Source organism: Pogona vitticeps, chromosome 4, assembly GCF_051106095.1.
Source record: "Pogona vitticeps strain Pit_001003342236 chromosome 4, PviZW2.1, whole genome shotgun sequence".
NCBI classification, from domain to species: Eukaryota; Metazoa; Chordata; class Lepidosauria; order Squamata; family Agamidae; genus Pogona; species Pogona vitticeps.
In genome coordinates this window covers 151,887,754-151,915,425 of record NC_135786.1, presented here as the reverse complement: position 1 = coordinate 151,915,425, position 27,672 = coordinate 151,887,754, and the positions used below count along the sequence as shown (strand labels likewise).

At 40.4% G+C, this 27,672-nt stretch overlaps 1 long non-coding RNA gene across 1 annotated transcript in view; it reads right to left on the bottom strand.

Moving 5' to 3' along the window:
- Positions 1-25,961, bottom strand: part of LOC144588997 (uncharacterized) — a 52,937-nt gene extending 26,976 nt beyond the window's left edge. The window contains exons 1-2 of the long non-coding RNA XR_013544814.1: positions 25,887-25,961; positions 15,609-15,674 (exon numbers count right to left, since the gene is read on the bottom strand). This is a non-coding gene — a long non-coding RNA (uncharacterized LOC144588997). The remainder of the gene's footprint in view (positions 1-15,608; positions 15,675-25,886) is intronic.
- Positions 25,962-27,672: the final 1,711 nt, after the last annotated feature.

The window sequence follows — 27,672 nt, the reverse complement described above, 5'->3', positions numbered from 1 at the left end:
CTTGGCATCAATCAAGAACAGGCCTGCTCCCTTCTGCCTCTCAGCTTTCAAAATATTTGAAGACCACAGTCATGTTTTCCTTAGTCTTCTGTTCTGTTCCCCAAACATATCATGCTCTTCAGTCCAATTCTAATAGAATTTGGCTTCCTATCCTCTTACCATCCTTACCATGTTCTTCTAGATGTTTTCAAGTATGAAAATACCCAAATGTCACCCATAACTGAGCACAATACAATACAGTGGGGTCTTGACTTGAGAACTTATTCCGTATTGGAAGGCAGTTCTCAAGTCAAAAAGTTCTCAGGTCAAATCTGCATTTCCCATAGGAATGCATTGAAAACCATTCGATCCGTATCTGCTCTTTTCCGTCCATAGAAACTAATGGGAAGCTGCTATTCCGCCTTCGACCACTAGAGGGGGATATTTTGTTTCTTTTTTTCTTAGGTCAAGAAAGGTTCAGGGAAGGCAGGGAAAATACAGTCCAGGCAGTACAGTACCAGGCAGTCTGAAGACTGTCTCCCAATCCACTCTCTAAACGCTGGGAGGAGTGAGGAAGCAGACAGGCACCCTTTTCACTGGCCAACAGTTAACTGAAAGTTCACATTTTGCACTTTCCCTGCCTCCCACGTGGGTTTTTTTCAGTTTGTAACTCAAATCTAAGTACTTAAGTCAAGTCAATATTTTCCTATGAGAGCGGTTCTTAAGTCAAAATGTTCTTAACTCGAGCCGTTCTTAAGTCAAGACCCCACTGTATACAATAAGTTTATTTACGGTCCTTAGACCAGTCACATAAGTATAAAGCCTTATAAAACTTTAAAATTTCTAACTTTCAGTATTCAATTCGAACATGTTGGCATACATACAACTGGGAACTGCAATCTAACTGGTATTTGACTTCCACAGTCGAAGTATTGCTACACAGAACCTCGCAACCCGACAGGTGATCAACATCCAAGAGAAGGAACTCAAGCCTATTTCCCTCTGAATGTCCTGGCAATCTATCTATTAAGGGGGTTATAGTCTCTTTTTGCACTGCTTCATACAATGGGCAGGTGAAGAACATATGCTGTATGGTCTCGATCTCCCTCAGGTGGCAGGAGCATAACCTTTCAGCAAAAGGGGTATTTTTATACTTCCCTTCTAGTACAGCAGAGGGGAGGGCTAAACACCTTGCCAAAGTAAAGGCTCTTCTAGTTCCTTTAATTTCCAAAGACGTTAAATATTTGGTCGGTTCCATACAGTTTTTGATGTAAGTCCTTGCTGTCATGTTTTGAACGCTAGAGAGGTCTGTTTGATATTCATTGTCCTCTATTCTTTGTTTAACTATTTGTTTTGCCTGCTCTATTCCAGAAGATATAAATGCCTGAGGTGAGAGGCCAATTTTCCCCAAGTAGCCCTGGACCGATTTAACCCACTTAGATTGATAGTTATCATTAAATATCGAGGAAAATAGGCCTTTTGGGTTTAACTGTCCCTTTAGCCACATATATATAGACTGAATCCTAATCCAGGCTTCTACTTTAAGGCACCCTGTTTCTAGCCTTATCCTTGCATTCGACACACATCTTGGGACCTGGAGTATAGTTCTTAGAAATTTGGATTGAACTATTTCTTGTGATGCAAAGTGAGAGCTGGGTGGGCCCATGAATGAGCCGTATAGCAGCTGAGCTAGTGCCTTTGCTTTATACAATTTGAGGGCTGCTGGTATAAAGGACCCTCCTTGGGAGAGATGGAATTTTACTATGCTATTTGCCAATCTTTCTCCCTGATCTGCCACAAATTTACTATGCTAAAAGCTAGATCCCGAGGCCTGCAGTACTACCCCTAGATATTTGAAGCTGTTCACCTGCTCGATACTGTGTCCATTTATTTGCCATGACTGAATCTTGGGTCTCTGCCCAAAGGTGACTATCTTGGCCTTCTGATAGAATAGTTAGGGATTTGTATTCACAGTATGAGACAAGCTTCTTAAGTGCCCTCCTCAGCCCTATGGGGGTTCTGGGTAGAATTACTGTATCATCAGCATAGAGCAAAGCTGGCACTGTTCTATCTACAAGTTTAGGAGAATGGAGATCAGCGGTGTTAAGCCAGCTTGATAAGTCATTTATGTAAAAGATGAATAATGCTGGTGCCAGTAGGCAGCCTTCCTAACACCTCTGTGCGTTTGCACAGATTCCGTGAGGTGTCCTTGTCTGCTGCACCTGACTCTCAAGTATGTTTCTTCGTGTAGGGCCCTGATTAGATATAGAAGTCTTTTGTCTATAGATGACTCTGTTAGTTTGTCCTAGAGGTGTGTTCTTGATATAGAATCGAATGCTGATTTAAAGTCCACAAAGGCAGCATAGAGTGATGTTACTCCTTTGGCTGAGTATTTCTCTATAAGATGCTGTATAATTAGGCATTGTTCTATTGTGGATCTCCCTGGCTAAAAGCCTGCTTGTTCTGCCCCAATGATATTTTCTACTTCTAGCCACTCCAGGAGTTTTTCTAGGAAGTGCCTTGCATAGAGTTTGCTCATAATATTCAGCAAACTTATTGGCCTGTAGTTGGCTGGATCTTCTCTTTTCCCCTTCTTATAAAATGGTACCACTATGGCCGTTTTCCATGATATTGAGATATGGCCTGTGTCATTGATATGGGTGAAGAGAGGTGCTAGAAAAGAGCCCCACCATATCTTGTATTCTTTTAGGAGTTCTGGTGGGATGCCATCAAGGCCTGGGGCTTTTCCATTTTATAGCTGAGCTATATGAGCTATTATTTCACCTGGGGTCACCGGGGGCCATTTGGGAGTGCTTCCAAGCATTAGTGAAGAAGGGGGTACAATGACATCCTCATACATACTTGTAAAGTGGGATACCCATTTATCTGGTGGAATACAAGAGGATAAAGGTTGTTTGGGCTCTGATAGTCTGCCTGAGATTAGTTTCCAGAAAAGGGATGGATTTTTGTCTTTTGCTGCTTCTATCACCTTCCTCCATAGTTCTCTCGTGTGTTCTCTTTTGCTGTGTTGTATCCGCTGTTTGTATTCTTTTTTATGTATCAATAGTTTTAGGAGGGCCTCTTTTTGACATGGTCTTCCGCTCTCAGGTATTCCTGGTATGTCTGATTTACTAACTGTTTTGCTGCCTTACAGCTTTGGTTGAACCAAGGTTTGGATTGGTTATATGATTTCTGAAGATTTCTGCTATATAAATGCACAAGATGTGGATTTAGCTGTTGTAAGAGAATTTCATATATATCTATAGGAGTCCAGTGGACTGTCTGGCTTCCTACTGAATTAAGGGCGTCAATCAGATTTTTCGATGTTAAAAGTTGTTTTAAATTTTGTGCCAGTTTAGGTGACCATCTTACTCAGCAACCCACACTTTCTAATCCTGTAATTTCAGCATGATATCTTGGTTCTGTGTCTAAATTTCTAATGTTTAGGTGGAAACTTAGATGTAGGGGGAAATGATCCCCCTCCATGTAAGGAAGTACTTGGAAGTTTCAACCATGGAAAGGAGCCCCCTGCACACCAGGATGTAGTCAATTGTACTAGCTTTGGATGCTGCCATAAATGTGTATTTTCCTGGGGTATCACCTGTGATTGTGGCGTTTAAAACTGAGAGGCCCAGTCTGTAGGCAAATTTGTACAGACAGGCCCCAGCATAGTTTGCACGTTGATCTTTAGATGCCCTCTCCTGATTCAGGGTCCCCACATTATCATTTCATATGTTGGCTATCAACTTAAATTTGGTTCCCAGATAGTCATCATCTGGTCCCATACGGGCGTTTAGATCCCCACCAGTCAGGACCAAAGCATCCGGATGTTCCATGATAAGCTCTCTTACATAGTTTTCAAGGTATGTCCAATTTCCTTCTGTTTCTGCTTTTCTAGATGTAGGAGGTAAATATATGTTAATGATCAATAGGGTTTTTATACTTCCTGTAAGTACTACTGCCATGGCCAGCTGTCTCAAGGGGGGTTTTATCGTAGATTTCACTTGCAGAGCCGTTGATACCAGAATGCTCAGCCCTCCCTTCAGTCTCCCTGGTCCACGCCCTGGGATTGCCTTTACCATGAAAGAGTTGAAACCACCTAGTATTATATCTTTGTCAGACCATGTTTCTTGCAAAAGAATGATGTCTTATTTGTTACGAAAGAAAGGGGTATCATGGGTATGGGAGATACATCTGGTCCAACCTGCCACATTCCATGATAGGAGTTCAACTTTAGATGCAGATTTTTGGTTGCTTTCTGGAGCACACTGCCATACTTGAGTGTCTGGTGCCTCATTTTGCTCCTGAATGCTCTGTTGTTCTGCCTTTGGGGTCATTTCACCTCTTATGGCAGGGAGAATTTTAATGGGGTTCCCTTCCTTGTATATCGTTAGCGTCTCCAGAGCAGGCTGGGATACATCTGATGACTGACATCCTCTGTAGGTGAGGGGAGCAGCTGGTGTGGATAAAGGATAATCTTTATGGGCCCAGTCTTTGTTGTTTTGATTTCTTTGTGTCTCTCTACTAAAGGGAGATCTTTCAGCTCTACCTGGGTAGGTAGTCGTTGTTGCATTTGGAACTATAGTATCTTTGTGAAGTTGGACTTTTTGTTTGTTTTCCCCCCATGCAATATTCCAGGCTGAAGGCTTCCTCAAATGTTTTTGTTTTTTTGCCTTCCAATTGTCAATTCTGGGAATAAGCTACTAAAGGTGCATATCTATTGCCCATATGCCACTCGGAGGTGGAGTCGGAAATGGTTCCAATTGAGCAAGCTGGATGTATCTTCTCTTTGTATGGATGGTGTATTCTGTCATTTCTGGGGGATATAATACCTTTTGAAAGATGCCTTGGCCTTGAGAGCATTTTCGCCTCAATGCTTTGTTTTTTTTTTATTTTGCTTGTAAGATCTCGGGGCTTGTTAATTGAGATATTGTTTGGAAAGGTTGCAAAATTGGTGTGTGTTTCCTTTCCTCTGCCATCTGATTTGGTTTTAGAAGGTGATCTATTGTAAATGATGGAAGCTTCAGCCCTGTATCTATACAGGTCATAGCTGGGATTTTCGGCTGTTATCTTCCTTATGGAAGCGGCTGAGGGGCCATCTCTTTGTTCTGGAACCTGAATTTCTCTGGATCTATTTGTTAGTTTGTAGGTGTCCAATTTTGTGATTGGTCTAAGGTTGATATTTGAGTAAGTTGTATGTATTCCCCATTTGAATGATACAGCTAATTTTTCAAACTTGTATAACAGGCTCCAAAAATGATGGGCCTGTTTATTATTGGCGAAGATCATGTGCACCCTGCCTCTTAGTTGCCCGGGTTTGCTGGGATAGATAAAGTAGCATTTTGTGTTCGTTTGAGCATCCCAATCCTTGCCCAGAGTTTCTGTTATTGTCTGCAATACTTCTGAATTGGAGGCCCAGGTGCCATTTGATTTTCTTAGTGGCCAGTTGTAGATGGTGATATGGTTCATGGGCTTAGGTGGTGGGGTTTTAACCAGGGTGGACTCTTCACTGTCTGAGGCTGCTGACCATTGGGGGTTTTCTATCTGTATATTTTCCTTGCATGCTGTCACAGCAAGTGGATGCTGGGGGTAGTGTTCTTCTGGAGTGTTTCCCCACCATTCATATATGGTTATTAGCTCTAGATTGGAGGATGTTAGGTCAGGTCCCTCTGTGTCCTCACTTGGGTCATATGGGTCTGCCCAGGCCTTTAGGGTCATCCCGGAGATGGGCATTCAGTCCTGAGTTGTTTTCTCCAATAACTGTGGGTAACTCTGACCTTTAAAGGCTGGGGAGTTATCTTTTTGTGTTTGATCTTTTGTGCCCAGCTCCTTTTTTGCCATAAGTTCTCTCTGTCCAGTATTCTGAGGGTTTGAGGGGGGTGCTGCTTTTAAAATCCCCAACTTTATCATGTCAGCAATGCATTGTAGTGTTGCTTTAATATCAGCGATTTCTTTCTTTAGATCATGCAGGTTATTGAAAATTGTCTGGTTGGATTTAGCTGAAAGGAAGCACTATCATGTAGCTGGGTGTAAATAATCCTAGTTTGTTCATTCTTGGGCCCTTGAGCATCTTGGGGACCTACTTTTCCTTCCATATGGTCCTCCTTGGGCCCAGGTGATGATAGATTTAGGTGTTTGTAAAATGATTCCATAGAGGCAGAGAGAGCCTTCTCTAGGAGTTCTGGGTCCAGAGACCAATTGCTGATTTCTCCTCCGGAGTGCGGAGTTCCGACTGCAACCCCCTGGTATGTCTCTCCATTACTTATGCCTACATTGTCCGTAGTAAGTGGGGTACTTGATGTAAATTCCCTCAGTGGCCTTTGATTATAGGAGGAAGCATGTTCACGTTGGCTGATGAGATCTGAGGCCACACAGAAGTCTGCTATTGATTTTTTATTTGGCTTTTTGGGAGCCTTTTTAAATCTTGCCATAGGGTTTTTTGGTCCTAGTAGTGACCATAGTTATACTCCACAAATTTAGCTTATTTAGTATCCCCTTCTACTTCTGCAGGTACAAACTTCCACTCAGAGGGAGAAAATTATGGGTTTCACAGTTACGGTCAGTAGCTGTATAAAAACACCTCTTAGCTCTGGTAAACATTCAAACATAAACCATTAAAGGGCAGGTTATTCCACCCTGTTCCTTGGAGGACTTTTACTCACTGTGAGCCAGTTGTAGATTGACGAACACGGCAGATCCGCCCCTGCTGTATGCCAAACAACTCCCCCAAAGACAGATGACTTTTCTTAAACAAAGTAAATGCTTTTCTTGCAGACTTGATTCAAGCAGGTCCTTACTGTCCGCAGTAATGGTGTAATTTTCTTCTGTTTTCTTCGCAAGGCTTCAGTTGTGTAATTTTGTGATACAGAGGTATTTCTAATGTCTCTCGGCAGCTCCAGTGGTCATTATCTCTGTGTTTACTTTTACCAAGGTTAGTATCATGCCTCCAGCCGGAAAGTAAAATAGGAGCTTCAACTAAACAAAAGCGATAAAAACCATATAAAATTATATAAAATAAAGATAAAATCACCGCTGCGTCTTGTCTGGCTGAGCTGGAACCGGAAACCTCTAACTGGTCACAAAATCCCAATTACATCCTGAGTAGCACTAGGTAGAATGGAACCATTTATTCTTATGATTAGGACACTATGCTTTTCCTGATACAGCTTCATCCCATCACTGGTTCATGCAAAGAGAGTGATAACCACCACAGAATGGGTGTAACGTAACCAGGAAAGCCTTGTAGCACTCATGACAAGACTGTCCATTGAAGGTAAGTCATTCATATAATGCTTCTTGCTGTTATGACAGATCATTGCAACTTTTGCAAGTCATCCCTATTGCACAGCAGCCAAAAGCTTCTCAATAGAATACGAACTGAAATCCTGTTATTTAGTGTGGTAGGTCACACTAGAGAAGGCACATTGATTCGGTGAAGATTTGGTAAGTCAACTCCTCTGTAAGTTCCGTTGATACCAATGGGTCTACACTAATTGCAACTTACTATGCTAAGAAAAAAGGCTTTTAGGAATAGAAATATAAAGGCCACCATTACCCACTCTCAACTGCCAGGGCTCCATTTTCATGTCATCAAAACCTTACATGCTAAAAACTAACAACAAAAGGCAGGAATGTCTCAAGCGTGTATGGCTTCTTTCATTAGTTTGCATTAAAAGTGATGGAAGTGCTGCACACAATGTAGTATTACTTTTGGAAACATAAATCACAACTGTCAGGAACAAGTACATTTTTTGCAAACACTGCTGCTTGAGAATTAAATTTTAATTTTCAGAAAATGCTTCTAATAAGGAATAGCTCTTTGTTAGAACATGACGAAGGTAATTTGTAAATGTGCCATATACCGTGTTAAAGAAGGGAACAATTGCGCTTGAGGCATTTGGTTGAGGACAAAAGAAGTGAGAAGAATTCATAAGGCTGAAGAGTTTCGGCAACAGTATTTTTACCCACCTTCCCAAGTTTGAGGATAAGATACATTTCCTGTGATGCAATAGGCACTGGTGCTTTTCTACCTTTGGACTGCCACGTATCTCAAACTGTTCATGGCTTCCTACTTTGGTCTCCATTCCACCAGTGATAGTACCATAATGAAAGTGACTGGGATCAGAAAAGGACATGCTGGTGCTTGTTTCAAATAATAATATGGGAGACATTTGCTTGGTGCACTGACCAAACTGGCATTTCCCAAATAAATACATAAACGATAACATCATCAGCCTTTGGGATTCTGCCTTCCCCAGGTTTCTGAGTATACTTCTGTAATCAGTTTCTGTGATTTTTTTTTTTAAATGGATGCAAACATGGATACACTGGGGAAACTGTACATAAGACAGAGCTGTGCATCACCCAAAATGCCAGACAAAACCAGCCTGATTCAGACCCATATGCAAGACTGGAGAAAGCGAGACAATGTCTCTCCAATAAAATGGTGTAATAGGGAAGGGGAGCTTGCTTTTCTTATTAATAGCTCTAACATGCATTCAGAGGCAAGTGTCACACTTCCATTCTCCAACCTGAGTGCTTGCAGGGATCGCAGTAATACATGATCTGAGGAAAGCATCTCGACCCCCCTACTTTTCCATCACAATGCTTGCAAGGAAGGACTGTGTGAGGTCACTGAATTTCTATATTCAGTTATTATCTCATGCAGCTCTTCATGAGTCTTTTGTCAGGTTTACCAGAGTTCATAGAAGTTAAAGAGAAAGAATTCTGAATATGTACTGGTGTTTGCTGCATTCTGAGCTATCTCTCTGATTTTGGTCTTGCTAATAAGACCCAGTGGCCTTTTAGCTAATCCTCCCTTTGTCTATCTTTCTGTCTGTCTGTCTTCCTTTGTGAATTTATGTGTGTTTTAAGTCAGAAAAGCTATTTTACCCTCCTCCACATACTCCATTGGTTCTAGTTTTTGTTAGGTGTCTGTAACATAACAGCTCTGCTCTCACCTGTCTGTCACAGCTGGGCAGGGGAACATCAGCCAATGAGAGGACGGAGGGTGGTGCAGAAGGGGGAGGACCTGGATTATATAAGAGGGGTGTGTGGTGTGAGAGAGAGGGTTTTTTTTGGAGTTTGGGAGATGATAGAAATTGGTTGAGAGAGTGAGATAGATTTGTGAGAGATAGTGAGGGAAAAGTCTGTGTGAGGTACATTAAATGAGAAACTTGATTTACAACTTGATTTACTACCTGTGATTCACTCCTTTTTATTTTGTCAAATCAATAAACAATGTTTTGTTTCAGAAGAAACACTTGTCCTTTGTGATTACTGAATAAAGTTGGTGGCAGCAGTTTGAAGAAGAGTAGTGAGCACTCTGGGAGGCCTGAGTTGACAGAGGCTTCAGAGTGGCCCGCTACAGTGTCTAATTTGCTTTCTTTCTGTGGTTCATAGAAGGGAAGTCTGTTTTTCTGCTTGTGCGCCTGTGTGTGTGTGTGTGTGTGTGTGTGTGTGTGTGTGTGTGCGTGCGTGCGTGCGTGCGTGCGTGCGCACACGCTCACGCACACCTGTGTGCAGATGCATCTGAACTCAGCCAAAATGCATATTTATTTTATTCCCAAGTGCATAATATAAATATAATTATTATGCACATTTAATTTCTATTGTGAATGTAAATCAAAACAAAATGCACTGTTATTTTAAGTTGTCACTCATGTCACTCATTGTGTGTGGTATGAGCATTGTATTTCCTCATTTTTTTTCAAATTACACATAATAATTTCCGTTTAAATTCACCAGTTACTATTTCATTACCATTATATTTGATTATAATATATGGACTTAATCAGTCATGAGGCACCTTCATAACAGTAACAGAAATATACGTAATGGTACTCATAGGGTCAGAAGGGACGTGGTGGCACTGCGGGCTAAACCCTGTGCTGCAAGGTCAGAAGACCAGCAGTCGTAAGATTGAATCCATGCGATGGAGTGAGCGCCCGTCGCTTTTCCCAGCTCCCGCCAACCTAGCAGTTTGAAAGCATGCAAATGCATAAATAGGGACCACCTCGGTGGGAAGGTAACAGTGTTCCGTGTCTAAGTCGCACTGGCCATGTGACCACGGAAGATTGTCTTCGGACAAAACGCTGGCTCTATGGCTTGGAAACGGGGATGAGCACCGCTCCCTAGGGTCAAACACGACTGGACAAAAATTGTCAAGGGGAACCTTTACCTTTACCTTACTCATAGGGTCAGAAGAAAGTAGTCAGGTTAGTCTTTCAATGTAGCACCTTAACCTATCCTTCTAACTGTTACTTTTGTTATTGCTGTTCTTGTTTCTAAACTATTTCTTTGGGGAAGATCATCAGCTGTAAACTTAGATTTTCTAGGGGCTGCCAGAACTAGTGAGATGGTGAGAGGGAAAAGGAGGCAGAGTTGGAAAAACTGAGCACTCAGCTGAGTGCACGTGCTTGGAAGGAAGAAAGGAGTGGGAAGAAAAATAATATAAGTATATAGCTGCCTAGTATAGAACTCCCAAAGCTAGCTGTTTAAAATTTGTTATATATACTCCCATCTTTAGGTTCTGTGCATACATCAGTGAAAAAGAAGGAAGAAATTAAAAAGAAAAAGTGACAGTTCTTTTGGTTTTCCAGTGTAAGGCAGTGGGAGGGCTAGTGGTTCAATTTTCTAGTTCCATTTTTAGGACTTTGACTGAATCAGATGATGTCTGAATTACTCCGGCTGGATTGAGATATGGTCCAAAGTATCAAAACAAGACCTCTTGTCTGAATTGGGGAGCCCATGCCCAGCCCTACTAGAATTGTGTGTGTTGGGGGATGTGAGCGCTACTTTGGCTCAGATTGTAGGTTTCCTGCTTTTAAGCATATGCATATGTAGGTGCACCTAGGAGTTATCATGCATAAATTACACACTTATGATAAATACAGATCACACAAATAAGTACAGATTACCTACTCAAAAGGCATACCTAGTTAAGGCTTAAAGAGTAAGTGAAGTAAAGCATAGTGCATATATATAGGCATAGAAGATAGTTTAGGAATCAGAGATGAGAACATTATGATCATTAGTTCCAGTTAAGACAGGTTTTAGAAGTTGTTTAGGTAATAAAGGATTATTAAAGGCAATTTTTATATGGACTAGTAGGGAGGGATAGTGCTCTGGGGGATAATTTAGGTCAAATCAGGACATAGAAGAACCAAAAGGAAAACCTGTAGATGAAGCAATGGTCCTATATCCAGAAGAATAATTACAGGACTGAATTTGTCCAAGATGTCAAAGCATCATCTGGAAGAAGGGATGTTTACAACTTGATGTCATAAAGGAAGACCCCTTTACTAGCAATTGTGGCCTCAGACTGGGATGAAGGCTAGCTATTATTTGCATTTCAGAATAATGAGGCCTAATTAGGTGATGTCAGATTGACCATGGAAGGAGAGCTTAGAAAATTGCTATGGATTAGGATGATTCAAGGTGTCACCTTTGGCTCAGTGCACCTTCTTGTGTGTGATGGTCACCCAATTACTTTGTCATGTTAGTGCTCTGTTCTTTCTTGCAATGAATGCTGAATCTTTAATTGTTGAAGTGTATTACTCTATTTCAGTTAAACTTGTTCTTTTAAATAAACATCCCTAATGGAACTGCTGTTTGTGTCTGAAAGGTTTTCAGAAGGTAGAGTGATGACCCAGACCTAAAATAAATGCTAGAAATACTGTAATGTCTACTGTTTTTGAGTCAGGGACTCAGGCAAACTATGCAACTGTTCTGGAATCTGGTCCCAAAATTACTTTTCTTAAATTTCTTACAGATGTATACCTTGCTAAAAACTGGGTGGAAAAGGCACATATTCAGCAATGTTTCATGTAGAAATGCATATATTAGTAAGAACATGTTTACAAATGTGTACAACATCTATGCTGACTCACTCCTAAAGTTCAAAAACTGAAATTGAAATGAGATGGGATGAACATTTGCCTTAATAATCCAAACATGGCAGAAAATAAAACTGAGAGAGTCATTAACCTCTAGTTTGAGATAATCCCTTAATATCTCCTTCACTTGTCACCTTGCAATAAACCGTTTCTAATGCTATTACTACTAATTCAACTTACAAGAAGATTCAGTCAGAAACACTTCCAAGTTTTCAGGCTGGATTCAGAGATGCTGGATCTTCTGGTTTACAATTTGTATGTCTAATTGTAACACAAGCTGGCAAAACAAGACATTATTGGAACTCTGAATGACTTACCTGAGGTCACCCCTAAGGCAATCCCTAGGAGACAAGAGGTCCTACTCATACCACCATATGATTCACATAGATTAAGTGTGGCTTATGATAATGCAAATAATGAAGCTGTTTAAGTCAAACCAACTGGGTGCCTTTCAAATAATTGATCTACAGCCATACATAGTGGCCAGGAAAAGTACCTACAAACTGTTCTGTTTTTGGTGTCTACCTGGGACTGGAGAAACAGCGTGGTGTGCAATAGTAGGTGATCTAAGTTCAGCTTCGTAAGTCGTGAATTGTGCAGACTTCTCCAAAAATGCACTCATTAAAGCACATATAGAAAGCATATTCGTTTTGCATCTTCGTATCCACAAGATGGAGCTCCTGTCCTTTAAAACGCTGCACTTCTATAGGCTGAGCAAGTCAAAAGTTACCCATCCAAGACTGAGAAGACTACTTTTATTTTTGTTAAATTAATGCAGTTATTTCAAGCCATTAAAAGAACACCAAGAAGAAAATGATGACACTGGATTTTAAAGATCTGATTAGATGAAAAAGAAACAAAGTAATGAACACATTTGTATCTAGTGGAATGACAGCTCTATTTAAATTAAAGAGTGTTGTAAATAATTAACCCAATAAAAATAAACTTTGCCTACTGAGTTCATTAATCAAGGGTCTGACTCTGATATTATTAAGCAGGGTAACAGTGTTTACATAAGAACTTCATCCAAAGCCAATTAAATCAATTAAACTTTGGCTCATTTCAGGGCATTAAGTCTCAAATGAGTTCAAAATAAAGCCCATTGGGGCTGTTTGTAGGTAATTATCCCCTTTAAAAAACAGTCTTGTATAGTAATGGGATACCAGCCAAATTTGGCTGAACAGTTTTGTTTAAAATTTGCTCTGAAGACTGACAAACAAACAGGCCATTCCTGCAGTGGGTAGAGTATGTGGGGCTTGGGAAATGCAGTTCAAGTCCCCCTTGAGGAACAGAATTAATTTGGTGTCACAAGACCAGTCATTCTCTCTCACTCTGATTTACCTCAGGCTTACTGGAAGGATAAAATGGGGGAAAGACTTTTAGCTGACAGCTAGAGCTTATTGAAGGAAAGGGTGGATCATCATGGAAGGAAGGAAGCCATCTTGGCTTCATTCTTACTGAACAAGGGATGAAAGACCAGCAACACTGGCTGTGTCCATTTTAGCTTGGTCCACCTGATTTCCTGAACTGAGATGCAGAAAAACTATCTTAAAAGTCCTCCATCTCACTTTCTCTAATGTCACATACTTTGGTTATTGTGCATCTCAATGGATAACATGTCCTTAAGACAAATCACTGGCAAGTAGCCAGTGGCTGAAATGTCAGGAGACCTCTTCTATGGCCTCTAATACTAGTCATATTGGCAGGCAATTGGAAGGTACAGGTTTCAAGAGTCCATTGTTTGTGTGTTGTTTGTGTGTGTGTGTGTGGGGGGGGAAACAGCAAACAGCATTTTTTTGTGGAGGGGGGTATTTTTGGATACATTCTGGTGGCCAGTTTGCACTAGTCATATATCTCCAGGGTAATATTCATAAAGTTAATCTGACAGCACTGTAACATTGTGCTCCTAGATTTTGGGATTTTGTATTTTGTAATGCATTTATTCCCGATAAGTATACTTGAACTTTCAACCAGAAATTGGTTCCCAAGATAACTGAAAAGCAGCTTAAGCTAATGACAATAATACATCAGTTGGAAAAATAAAATGAATCAGAACAGCCTCAGCAGATAAGCAGAAAGAAATAAAAATGAGCTCCTGTAAGAACCAGTGCAGAATGAAGTCCCGTTGGCCCCATCTGGAACAGTTTCAAAGAATCAGGTTTGTTTTAAAGAACACTGAACAAATTCATGGATATCAATTCTATTAACTCTGTCTTTTGCTCAGCTGGAGTTTTGATGACACCACCGTGAGTACAGTATTATTTGATGGTCATACAACTACAAATGTTTGCTGCCATTTCTCTCAGCCATTGCTTTAGCTGCCTGGTATTACTCAAGCAAGAGTTCACAGTGGTGGGGACAGCTTGTGATTACATAGGTCACCAGCTTACAGTTGGGAAGCTATTTGTATATGTGGTTTCATTCAACAAATGCGGGGTGGCATGAGAAATTTGTGCAGGAGCAAGTCTAAATTTCAGTTCCACTCCCATTTCTGCCCTGGTAAGTTTATCTTAGAGCAAATTTGTATCAGTTTGTGAACAGGGCAAAACTGTCCCTCTGAAAGGTTGTTATTACAATTTACATGTATTTCAGTGTAAAATATTTCCTCCTATGCACATTTTTATACATGACTTTCGAGTTCATGCACCATTTTTCCTTAACATAATGCAAATTTGTGTATATTTTCCCCTAAAATATGCATTTTACTGCCAAGGCAAAGAGGCAGTCCTGAAACCAGCAAAATCAGGGAGCTGGACAGGGGACAGATTGTATTTATCTTCAGTGTGGAAGGAATTGTCATTCTCGAATTAGCCTTCTCGGCCACACTAGACACTGTTCGAAGTCCTCTATTCAGAGCATGTTACCATAGTCTCTCGAGACTGAAGGATGCCTAATCTAATTGTATCTAGTGCATTTTTCCTTTTCTAAGCTGCCAATGATATGACACATTCTGAAAAGTGTGTGGGCTAACTGTGTTTTAGTTCCCTTACAGATTCAACATTCAAATTTGATTAGTTTTTTTAAAAAAACAAAACAAAACAAAAAACTGACTAATCTCTTCTACTTCTATGTTAATGAAACCTCCATTCCCCTGCTGTTCCCAGACTTAACCAGGTTTATGGCAGGGAAGGCCAGCTCACAACTATTAATAATTCTGAGGAAGGAAACAGTGCCATATACGTATATGATCAAATACTATACCTGTCACTGCAATTTGGTTAAAGAAACAAATGAGGTGAAAAGGGGTGTTCTTTCTTAAGTAAAACAACTAACAGCTTTTAAGGAAACCACCTCCTTCCATTCAACCAACAGAATTTCTCATAAGAACTTTACATATTTTCAAAAATACAAATAAATGCCATCTGAAGTAATAACATTGTAGGGTGAAATGAGATGTTTTTGTGTAGCAAGACCTCCAAATAATTCCAATAAAAGGCTTTTGTTTTTGTTTTGTTTATAGTGGGTTAATCTAGCCATTTTACCTCCCCAGGGGTGTTTGCACACACAATGCCACCAGGATTATTCCTTTTCTGCCAGTGTACTCCTCACAAGAGTGTTCTTCCTATTTTTAACAACTGCAATTTTATGACTGTGCATTGGGGGGAGTTATCCCTTCATTTATTCCTCTTGAAACTTAGACATTACCAGCACCATTTCTTTATCATTCCTGTTCAAATTGTTCAACTATGTACATTTTAACCATGTACACTAAATATCTGGACTTTTACTTACCTGGGTTCACACGTGCATGCATGTCACATCTTTCCTCCTCCAGATGGACTGTGCAGATACTGATGCCTGGAAAAGCACATACAGTGTTTTAGATCTTGTATCTGTGTTGGCTATGCCCCACCTTTCTTCTATTCATTTATTTATTTGATTTATACCCCGCCCATCTGGCCTAAAAGGCCACTCTAAGCAACTCAAGCTGGCATATATGGCTCTCCCCACTCAGTCCCTCTCTCTCAGGTGAGACGGAAATAAAGAGTGACTAGCTCCAGGGCATCCAATCAAATTCAGAGCTGAGTGACAATTTGAACTTGGCTCTCACTGATGTATACCTTGCAGTCATCCCTCAGTCCTTCCACAATTTGTCATAATTCTAAGTGTTTAAAAAGGGGCATAATAAGAATGACTCTCTCTCTCTCTGTGTGTGTGTGTATGAGAGAGAGAGAGAGAGAGAGAGACGAATTCACTGTTCTCTCACACATCACCCATCAGAATAATTGACCGTGGTATTGCATCATCTTCAGATGAGAGCCTTTTAGTACACACAACTGAAACGTTAATGCCGAAAAGGGTCAGTAACCCATTTAAATGACTCTACAGCATACTCAATGGTGCTCTTAGATGAATGGAATACAATTAACCCGGCTGCTGAAGTTAACTGCAGAAGGCAATTTCTCATAAGGCAGAACTCCACACACAATAGCCAAGCTAGGTTTTTTGGCAATATCAAGTAACTTTCTATTTAGGGAATGCCCTACTGTTGTTTTGAGAAACCTCTAATTAAAGTATTTAGCTAATTATTTCCTACTATGGAAGTAGGTGGTAAGTCACTGAAAACAATGAATGGAAATGAAAGCTGATAAGACCAGAGAGAGAGAGAGAGAGAGAGAGAGAGAGAGAGAGAGAGAGGGAATGCAACAAGGCAGAAAAGGGTAGTTAAGGCTCACTGCAAAGATGCAGTGAAAGTCAGGTTGTAATTTAAAATAACATCTCATTAGTTTGTTTAATTACCGTCTGCCAGCAGTAATTGATTTTAAGGCTGGAAACAGAAATGCACAGTACTCTGGGAAAAAGTAATTTTACCTCTGGTAAATTTCAGAGAAAGATAAAGGTGGCACCAAAAATATATGCAATTCTAATTATGGTGTTTTTGTTTAATTATTTATGTAACAATATTTTTCATCCTTGATGTAGGGGCACTGCTTACAGATTTTGATATTGGAATTGCATTACATTGATCTTTTGTAGGGGTGTGAGAAAGGGGGGACAACCAGCAATGTGTGATCATCTTGTTGCTAAGCGCACGGCCTGAGACTGAGTGCTGCTGCTGCTCACAGCAGACAGGATAGGAATTGGTAGGTAAATTGTTTGTTTCAGGTACCTTCCCATCACACGATTTTGCTCTCCTTGCATTGAACTTTGGCTACTGACGACAGCTCGATAACTCAACTTCCTTCTCCAACTACCTTGGGGTATATGGAAGCACATTTCAGTATGGAAGTCTGTAACTGGATGGGAAACTGTTTCTATTTCTCCCTGATGCAACGTCTTGCATGGATCAGTGGGGTAACCGGACAGTTCTTTGAGAAGAAAGTGGAGGTCTTTCCAGATTTAAGGGTGAAATCCTTATTTAGCCAAGGTATTTGAGGACTAGCAGAGCTGACACTAAACCAACTGTGGCTGCGCTGAATCCAAATCTTTCTAAGTCTGGGGATATCGGGCATGATTTAGGATTACTTAGAACTGAAAAGCTGCAAGGCGCCTTATGGATCATCAAGTCCAGCACTTATCAAGGAGTCACAGTGGAGAATGGAACTCCCAATCTCTGGTCCTGCTGCCAGATACCTAAAGCTCCGAGCTATTAAACAGTTGACCTACATTTGTATGGCATTGTGGCTGTGCGTCTAGGCTGAGGAGCTTTTGGATCTGACGTAACTCAGTTCCTCCCCAGCCCCCTCCTCCTTCATCTCTCTTTTTCAGCTAGCATAGCCATTTTGATAGCAGATCCATTTGGGTGGGCAGATCTGAGGCACTAGGCCAGTTGCGCTGTCACAAGAGATTCCTGGCCATTTCAAAACCTCTACATATATCAGTCAACTTATATTTTGTGTGTGGATTGCACTATTAATTTACTTCACTTTTGTCTTCTTAACTAATAAAGAGAGTTTGATGGCTGTGACGACAATCTGAGAGTTCTATAAACACAACCGCATCCAGGGATCTGAGACCCATTAGTAGTTCCTTCCCATGGCAGTGTTTACACTGTGAATGGAGTTGCCTTATATAAAATCCACAACCTGAGTTCAGTCTCAACAGATTTAGGTAGCCAGCTCAAGGTTGACTCAAACGTCCAAGATCGGTGAAATCTTGATAAAAGACTACAGTGGTGCCTCGCTTAACGATTTTAATTGGTTCCAAAAATATATTGCTATGTGGAAACATCGTTAAGTGAAACACCATTTCCCATAGAGATGCATTGAAAACCGGATAATCCATTCCAATTGGAACAGATTACCGTCCTTAAGCGAAAATCGCCATAGGAAACATCGCTAAGTGAAACAATGTATCCCCCATTCAAATGCATTGAGTAGGCTTCAATGCATTTCAAAGGGGGAGAAAAAAATTCACCAAAAATTAATGAAGACTCAGAACAAAGCCAAATTATGTTTGCAAAGGTTTTACAAGGTGCACTAACGAATCCAGGCATTTAAAACAGTTTCTGACTCTTCGTTAATTTTTGGTGAATTTTTTTCTCCCCCATTGAAATGCATTGAACTGTCAAACCATTTCCAATGAAATTTTAGAAACTTTCCACACCAAACCTCCCCCCCCCCTGCATGGCAGGAAAAAAAATTTTAAACTCAGGTTTTAACTTGGGGATCCATATCCCAGATGCAGGCATGCAGAGAACATTATGAAAAACCATTTCCAATGAGACTTTAGAAACTTTCCACACCAACCCCCCCACACCAAGAAGCAGCATGGCAGGAAAAAAAAATTAAATCAGGTTTTAACTTGGTGATCCAAATCCCACACAAATCCACACAAACCCCCACCAAAAAAACCCCTGCAATTTCCCCAATGAACAAACCCCCCATAACCAAAGCCAGAGCCAGCCAGACCCAAATTCCCCCTTGCAAAAAAACATCTGAGTTTTGCAATAAAACCCACCACCCACCCAGGAGAAGAAATGCAAGCTTACCTTTTGAAGTTCTCCAGCACAGGATGCACCCACAAGACAGACCAAAGAGGCAAAGCCAACCTTTGAACTGCATGTGGGAAAGTAAACCCAGGATGCACGGGGAAGGGGTTTTATACCTTCCCCACACAGGCACAATGCATCCTAGGTACAGGCAGTTAGAATTTGAAGGAAAACAACAAATTAGCATTGCCAAACAGCCACCTTTCCCACTCTTTTTAAAACATCATTAAGCGAAACAGGGGACCCAAAATGCAATCGTTATGTGAAGCATGGTCCCAAAATCGCTAAGCGGAAATCCCCCATAGGAAACATTGTTAAACCGAGGCAGCAACTTTTTCAGAAAAAGCCATCATTATGTGGATTTATTGTTGAGTGAAGTGCTCGTTAAGCAAGGCACCACTGTATTTATATTTTCCAGTACTCTGTAACTGGACTCATGGTTTATGTGTTTCATATGCATAGATCTTTATAGAGATGTTTGAGAGAAACACATTTTGATAAACAGGGAAATAAATAGATTGATCCTTCTATCCCTAATAAATGTACTTTGTCATTAAGTTCTCCCTTCACTTCTTCCTCTCAGAAGAAAAATGCAGTTGGAGAATGAAGAAAGTAACCACACAGAAGAACCACTTACATATAAATAGGATGAATAAAAACAGAAGCAAAATAAGGGCACCTCTCCATTTCCTTCCTCCCCCATCAAGTGGGTTTCTGACAGTCTCCCTCTTTGTTTAAAACAAGCAAGTGGATGTGCTGTCCTCTGCCCTCTCTGTCACATTTAGGAGTATAACAGTGCTACATTTCATTTATACTCACATTCTGACAAAGTGAGAAAAGCATTTTAGAGTTAAACCTGTCACTGATTGTATAACTGAACATGTGACTTAGTTTTATGGCACTCCTTTAGAAGCTCAGTATAAGGAATTAACTTCATGATAGCTTCAGCTTTAAAACATCTCAGCTCTGTTTGAGGGGAGAAGGATATAGATCAAGTCTACCCTATAAGCACATGTTAAGGAAATAAATTCACTGAAATCATATAAGAGATAACTAGCTGTGCAATAGGATTATCCATCTATCTTGAAGTAGGATGAGGTTTGTGGCACCATCCGACCTAACACAGGAATGCAATTAGCAAAACATGCCAGTTATCTGTAGTTGATGTAAATCATCATAACACCCTGAACACACCTGATCTCATCTGATTTTAGTTAGGAATGGTTGGTACATGAACATAAGTCCACCATCAAATACTAGGAATTAAAAAAATGGAGACTTACTGCAAGTGAAAGTAGATGATATTGGCCTGGATGGGTAATGGTTTGAAAAAGAAAGCTTCTCGTGTTCATTTGATGCTCTGATATATCTATTACCAAAAGCACTTCATGGCTATAGGGGCTGCACTATTCCAAAACTGGGTAGTGAGCTAAGGTGACAGTCTACCTTTGTCTACTGGAAACCTACTCCAATGTGTCATCTGGGATATAAGTTGCTCCTCTATGTTTCCAGGAATAGAAGAAAATTTTGTTTCATCTCATTTTTTGATAGTCAAATCAATCATTTTTTTAAAAAAGATTAATCATATTCAATGTAGAAATAATTTGAGATTTAGGTATAATGACGGGGGGAGAAACAAATACCCAATCCAAGGCTTTGAATATTTAGCTCTTAAAAAGTCTGAGTTTGAATCTACATGCATTCAGCCATGTAATGCTGAATTAGGGTTTACCACCATTTGACTGATCAATTGATTGGCTGTAGTTTTTACTTTATTAGCTATGAAATGTTTGGCAGTTCCATTTTGAGAACAAATATACTTCTTGAGTTTGACTAGTGCTGACAAGTAAAAAGGTTGACTCAGGACATAGTTGAAATGAATTAGCCAAAACTTTCAGATTTCTTCATATTCAGGATGAGGTGGGGGGTGGGGAGCTCCAACTGATAATAATGAAGGGGGAAAATGAGAGGAATTTTTAAAGATCTTCAGCCACATGAAGTATTCCATGCCCAAGACATCTAAGCAGGCATGGGTCTAATAAGTGTCTCCTGTCCATGTTTGCTGTTGTCCTTTGTCATCTCCTTACATGGAGCACAATGCTTGAATGGCTCTCCCTTGAGTACTGGCCCAGTTCTATGTGTGTGCATGAATGACTACATGAGCTGTGATGCCAAAGTTCTGGACTGATATCTCCCTCCAGGGGAGTTGAAAGCTTGAAGGTTGAGGTCTCCAAAGACTGGTCAGAAGATCAAAGGAGGGATAGACACAAAATACAAAATAGTCAAGGACCTCAGTGGAAATTACTGGTTTCCTTGCTCTATTTCTTGTGTCTCAAGGATTCACCCAGAAGTGTCAGGTTTCTTGGGATATGTTTCCCCTTGTGTCAAAGGAGAAAGAGTTCAGTATCACTTCTCTTTCCAATCTATTCCCAAAGCTCTTCCATTTATTGTGACACTGAGCATAGTCCTCCGAGGCTGGACCTTTGGAGTCCAGGAAAAGAGCATACTTTGCTGCCAACTTCCATTATTCTAAGTATTCTGAGCATTTCATTATTACATATATTTAATGCTCCAAAAATGTTGCTCAAATAAATAGACATTTTGTTTAAGCAGGGATAGCTTCTACAAAAGCTAGAATGGTTAATGTTGCTTCAGTGAAGTGAGCCATCATCCGTTGTCTATACAGAGGCACCACTGTATAGACAAGGGAAGTCCACATATTTATATGTAGGCAATGAACAGATGCTAGGAATTACATGCACATATGTAAGCAAGTGTGTGTGTACATGCATGCATGAACACAGGGAGATGTAAAAGTACACACATATATGGCAACACTCCTATTATGAATTTCTGTTGCTATAAAAACAAAGTTGTAAATGATGCAGAAATGTAAATGCAGCTGACATTCTGAAGGTGCATTTGTAATCTGGGTACAAGTACAGCTCAGAGAATAAACTGTGTATTTCTTTGAAGAGAAGCAAATTGTCATTAATGCCTTGTGGCTTTTAGGGCCTCCAGGACAACTTTATGACCAATCAAAGTACCTCCTCGTTTCCAAGCGAATAAGCAGAAAAAGATGGAATACTTGTTTAGCTCTCTACCCACCTACTTCCAGCACTGGGCTCATTCCTCCTGCAAGCCTTATGAAGTGCCAAATTAAATGAAACCTACATTCAAGTTTGTAATGTCAAAGCAATCTTCATAAGAAAAGCTTATTGAATCTGTCTTTGTTGTTTAGTTGTTTAGTTGTGTCCGACTCTTCATGACCCCATGGACCAGAGCACACCAGGCCCTCCTGTCTTCCACTGCCTCCCGGAATTTGGTCAAATTCATGTTGGTAGCTTTGAAGACAATGTCCAACCATCTCATCCTCTGTCATCCTCTTCTCCTCTTGCCTTCACACTTTCCCAACATCAGGGTCTTTTCCAGGGAGTCTTCTCTTCAAATCAGATGGCCAAAGTATTGGAGCCTCAGCTTCAGGATCTGTCCTTCCAGTGAGCATTCAGGTTTGATTTCCTGCAAGATGGATAGGTTTGTTCTCCTTGCAGTCCAGGGGACTCTCAAGAGCCTCCTCCAGCACCACAATTCAAAAGTATCAATTCTTCGGCAGTCAGCCTTCTTTATGGTCCAGCTCTCACTTTCATACATCGCTACTGGAAAAACCATAGCTTTGACTATGCGAACCTTTGTCGGCAAGATGATGTCTCTGCTTTTTGAGATATTGTCTAGGTTTGTCATCGCTTTCCTCCCAAGAAGCAGGCATCTTTGAATTTCATGGTTGCTGTCACTATTTGCAGTGATCATGGAACCCAAGAAGGAAAAATCTGTCACTACCTCCATATCTTCCCCTTCTATTTGCCAGGAGGTTATGGGACCAGTAGCCATGATCTTAGCTTCAGACCATTTTTGTGCCCTCCTCTTTCCACCTCATTAAGAGGTTCTTTAATTCCTCTTAACTTTCTGCCATCAGAGTGGTATCATCTGCATATCTGAGGTTGTTGATATTTCTTCCAGCAATCTTAATTCTGGCTTGGGATTCATCCAGTCCAGCATTTCGCATGATGTATTCTGCATTTAAGTTAAATAAACAAGGGGGAATACACAGCCTTATCATACTCCTTTCCCAATTTTGAACCAATCAGGTGTTCCATATCCAGTTCTAACTGTTGCTTCCTGTCCCACATATAGATTTCTCAGGAGATAGACAAGGTGGTCAGGCACTCCCATTTCTTTAAAGACTTGCCATAGTTTGCTGTGGTCCACACAGTCAAAGGCTTTTGCATAGTCAATGAAGCAGAAGTAAAAAAAAATTTGGAACTCTCTGGTTTCTCCATAATCCAGTGCCTGTAAGCCATTTGGTCTCTAGTTTCTCTGCCTCTTCAAAATCTCTGGGAGATCTTGGTCCACATACTTCTGAAGGCTACCTTGTAGGATTTTGAGCATAACCTTGCTAGCATATGAAATTAGTGCAATTGTAGGTAGTTGGAGCATTCTTTGGCACTGCCCTTCTTTGGGATTGGGATGTAGACTGATCTTTTCCAATCCTCTGGCCACTGCTGAGTTTTCCAGTCTCAATGGCATAAGTGGTGCCTCGATTTACAAACTTAATCTGCATTGGAATGGTGTTTGTAAGTCGAAATGTTTGTAAATCGAAGCATCATTTCCCATAGGAATTCATGGAAAACTGATTAATCCATTCCAGCCAAAGAAAAAAAATCACCAAGAAAATTAAAATTACACATCAAGCACGGTTGGAAGGTGCCCCGTTGCTGAGGTTGAAGACGAAAAACACTTCAGAAACAAACACTAAAGCCACCTCCATTGCTAAGATTTAAGAAGAAAAAACTCCATAAACAAAAAGTAAAGCTGTTGCTGAGGTTTAAGAAGAAAAAACTTCAAAAATAAACAGAAAAGCCAGTATTTTAAAAGGAGAAAAGCTTACCTCCCTGCACACGCGCACACACACACACACACACACACACACACAAAAGCTCACTACGAAGCAGAAGGAGGCTCTCCCAAGCCTACAATGATGACACACTCTCTAACTCCCGAAAGTGAAAGGGTTACATTACAAAGCAGCCTTGTCCCTTTCTATTATTTTCCTTTGCACTGTTCATTAGGCCATCTTGTCTGTTCTTGCTATTCTTTGGAGGTCAGCATTCAGTTTTCTGTAACTTTCCCTATCTCCCTTGCATTTTGTTTCCCTTCTCTTCTCTACTATTTGTAAGGCTTTGTTGGACAGCCATGTTGCTTTCTTGCATTTCCTTTTCTTTGGGATGGTTTTTCTTGCTGCCTCCTGTACATTTTGATATAAGAAACTGATGATCAGAGCCACAATCGGCTCCAGGTCTTGCTTTTGCTGACTGTATAGAGCTTCTCCATTTTTGGTTGCAGAGAACATAATCAATCTGATTTCGGTATTGCCCATCTGGTGATGTCCATGTGTAGAGTCACCTCTTGTGTTGTTGGAAAAGAGTGTTTGTTATGATCAGCTTGCTCTCTTGACAAAACTTTATTAGCTTTTGCCCTGCCTGTTGTTCCTTTTATCTCTTGACTCCCTACTTTACCATTCCAGTCCCCTATAATGAGAAGAATATCTTTATTTGGTGTCAGTTCTAGAAGGTGTTGTAAGTCTGCATAGAATTCATCAATTTCAGCCTCTTCAGCATTGGTGGTTGGTGCATAAACTTGGATTACTGTGATGTTGAAAGGTCTGCCTTGGATTCGTATCAATCTGTCATTTTTGAGATTGTATCCCAGTACAGCTTTTCCCACTCTTTTGTTGACTATGAGGGCTACTCAATTTCTTCTATGGGATTCTTGCCCACAATGGTAGATATGATAGTCGTCTGAACTGAATTTGCCCATTCCCGTCCATTTTAGTTCACTGACACCCAGGATGTCAATGTTTAGTCTTGCCATCTCCTGTTTGACCACATCCAGCTTACCAAGGTTCATAGATCTTACATTCCAGGTTCCTAGGCAATATTTTTCTTTGCAGCACCAGATTTTCCTTTCACTTTCAGGCATATTCACAGTTGAGCATCCTTTTGGCTTTGGCCCAACCACTTCATTAGCTCTGGAGCTACTTGCCATCTCCAGTTTGACCACATCCAGCTTCCCAAGGTTCATACATCTTACATTCCTATGCAGCATTTTTCTTTGCAGCGACGGCCTTTTCTTTCACTTTCAGGCACGTCTGCAGTGGAGCGTCCTTTCAGCTTTAGCTCAACCACTTCATTAGCTCTCAAGCACAGAACTTACAGTGATGTTATATTGTATCAAAACTGCAAGTTTCTCATCTGGAAAAACATCTGAGAAATATTGAGATGCCAGAAAGATGAGTTAAGGTCAATAGAACTGACAAGCAGAGTGGTTTCTTCATATCCCTAGGTGTACTTCATGTGAGGTTGAATGCAAGAGGGAGAAAGACTTGCTGTAAATGCCAAGAATATAACTTCTTATTCATGGGTCAGCCAAGAAATCCTGACTCATAAGATTTTATAAAGATCAGGACATGTCAGTTAACCTACTACAAACTTGAGGTTTCCTTGCCTGTGTAGTTGGCCTCTGCGTATTTTCTCCCATTGTTCAGAGCTGCAAGATGATGATGAATGTCCAGCTGACATTTCTCAGATCACTAGTTCAAGACTCATTAAAGGCTGAGATTCGGCAGTAGAATCCAGTTCAGTCACTCAAAGCATGGTCAGAGAACCAACCTGTACAACACAGCTTTCATAGGGTATCTGGATGATTGAAAGGCAATCTACAAGCACAGTTACATTTGTGAAGGCTGTGTTCAAGTCTACAGCAAACACCCTTCAGTTGGATGGATGAAGTTTGCAACTCTGATACCACCCTTCCCTGCACTGAATGATTAAATAAAGATTGGAGTATGAGTGGATTTTGCTAAAGGCAAAATGGCCTTCAAAGGAAAGAGGAGAGCATTTCAAGAAGGCTAGGAAAAATTTCCCATGGGGACTTTGCACAACTCCAAGGAACACAATCTGTCACATTCTTCCACAAAGGAATATTACTGTTATTACTTCTGTACATACACACATACATCCTACCTTGTTGACTGTCTGAATCTTCCTCCATGGCTATTTCCTCAAATATGTTGCCATCTCAGCTGGATTCCCCTTGTTCCTACATAAACACAGACGTGCACACACATATTTAGTAACAACCACATTTAATGATCTCAGTGCTATTTTTGTCAAGTACACTGGAGTTTTCTATTGCTGCCAATTAGAGTTTAGATTAATCTCATTAAAGGGTGCTTGTAACTTTCTTTTTCCTTGTTGAAAAAGGGCCAAGAATTCATTACCTGGAGAAAATAAGTAAACTCTGCAATTCACATTGCCTAATGGGATGTCTAGAGTAAATAAAAACCACTTAAGACTGATTGACACCAACTATCATGGGATTTGAACAGTGCCGGCCTTGAAACTGTTTGCTTCTGATGTAAAAGGTCAAACCTGGAGCTCATTTTGAATGCAGATTGGAAGTGGGAAGGTGGCGCCCATCTGTAGCTTCTTCCCAACAAGGTTCAGGTCATGATCTATGGAGGATATAAAATAAAAGCCCAAACAAACCTAGGTATCACTCCTTCAACTATTCCTTCCTATCCTTCATGTCTTTCGTTTTGCTCCCTTCATTCTTCTCCTCTTCTCATGCTTTTCCTCCCTAAACTCTTGAGAAGCTACCCCACAGGTCTAGATTATATAATATAAAAAATAGTAGAAGTTATTTGTTTTGCATGTTTTGGGGGTTTTGTGTTTCTGGGTTTTTTTGGGGGGGCGGGTTTATGCTCTTTTAATAATCTTAGAGCTGCAGCTCTGGAAGGGACCCTAAAGATCATCAAATCCAGCCCCTGTCAAGGAGGCCCAGAGGGGAATAGAACATCCAACCTATTTCAGTCAAATACCTGAAACTTTGGGCTATAGGAGTACAACAGAAATAAAAGCTACACATTTGTCAATCCAGGCCCTGTCCTATGAGTGTTTATCATGGCAGGATAAAACAGAACTCTCCCTTTCCCCCCTTCATTTTAGGGGCTGCTTCATTGAAGTAATGTCGATCCAGTGGCTAAATTTTCCCTTTTGAAGTGACGTCAATGTATTTCCGACAGATTACTATTTGATATGGATTACAACATCTAAAGGATTTATTCCCCATATTTGTTTGGTTCAGTCTTTAAAGAGATGAAGGGGTGGAGGGCCCCATGCTTTCCAAAATAAATGAATTGCTGTTAAAATTAACTTGGCATAAGCAATTCAGTTGTATATTTTGTCTGTGAGTTTTTATTTTAAGAAGACAAGCATTTAACTTTGCCTGTATTTCTGCAAAGAATCATCTGCTTTATGGGATTATATTAACATTCATTATGGAATAGTCTCTCACTTGAATCTGTCTGTGTATCTGAATCTCATTAACTATGCATTACTAGTTTTCTTGGAAATTGCTTTCTGCATATGCACTGCATAACTGCTAGGTGTTATTACTCGGCAATATTATTATTTTTGCTCTCTGCCTGATGCACAAATCAAAATATGGCACATATAAACTTAATAGGAAATGTAGTTTTTGGAACCCATCTTCTTAGGAGGAATTGATTCCTATTCTCCCAGGGTAATCCTCCAGGAGTGTTGTTTGCATCTGAACTGAATGGGAAAGGGAAAAGATGGCCTAAATATCTCCCATTCATTTCTGAAAATCAGATTTAAAGAAGATGGTGCAAAGAGAATTGAGACCAGAACCTTTTTGGAAATGTCTTGACGGCTACAGCTGAATTTGATGGGTGCTGTCTGGAAAGAAAGTATTGTGGCAAATGTGTTTCTAGTGAATTCATCTACT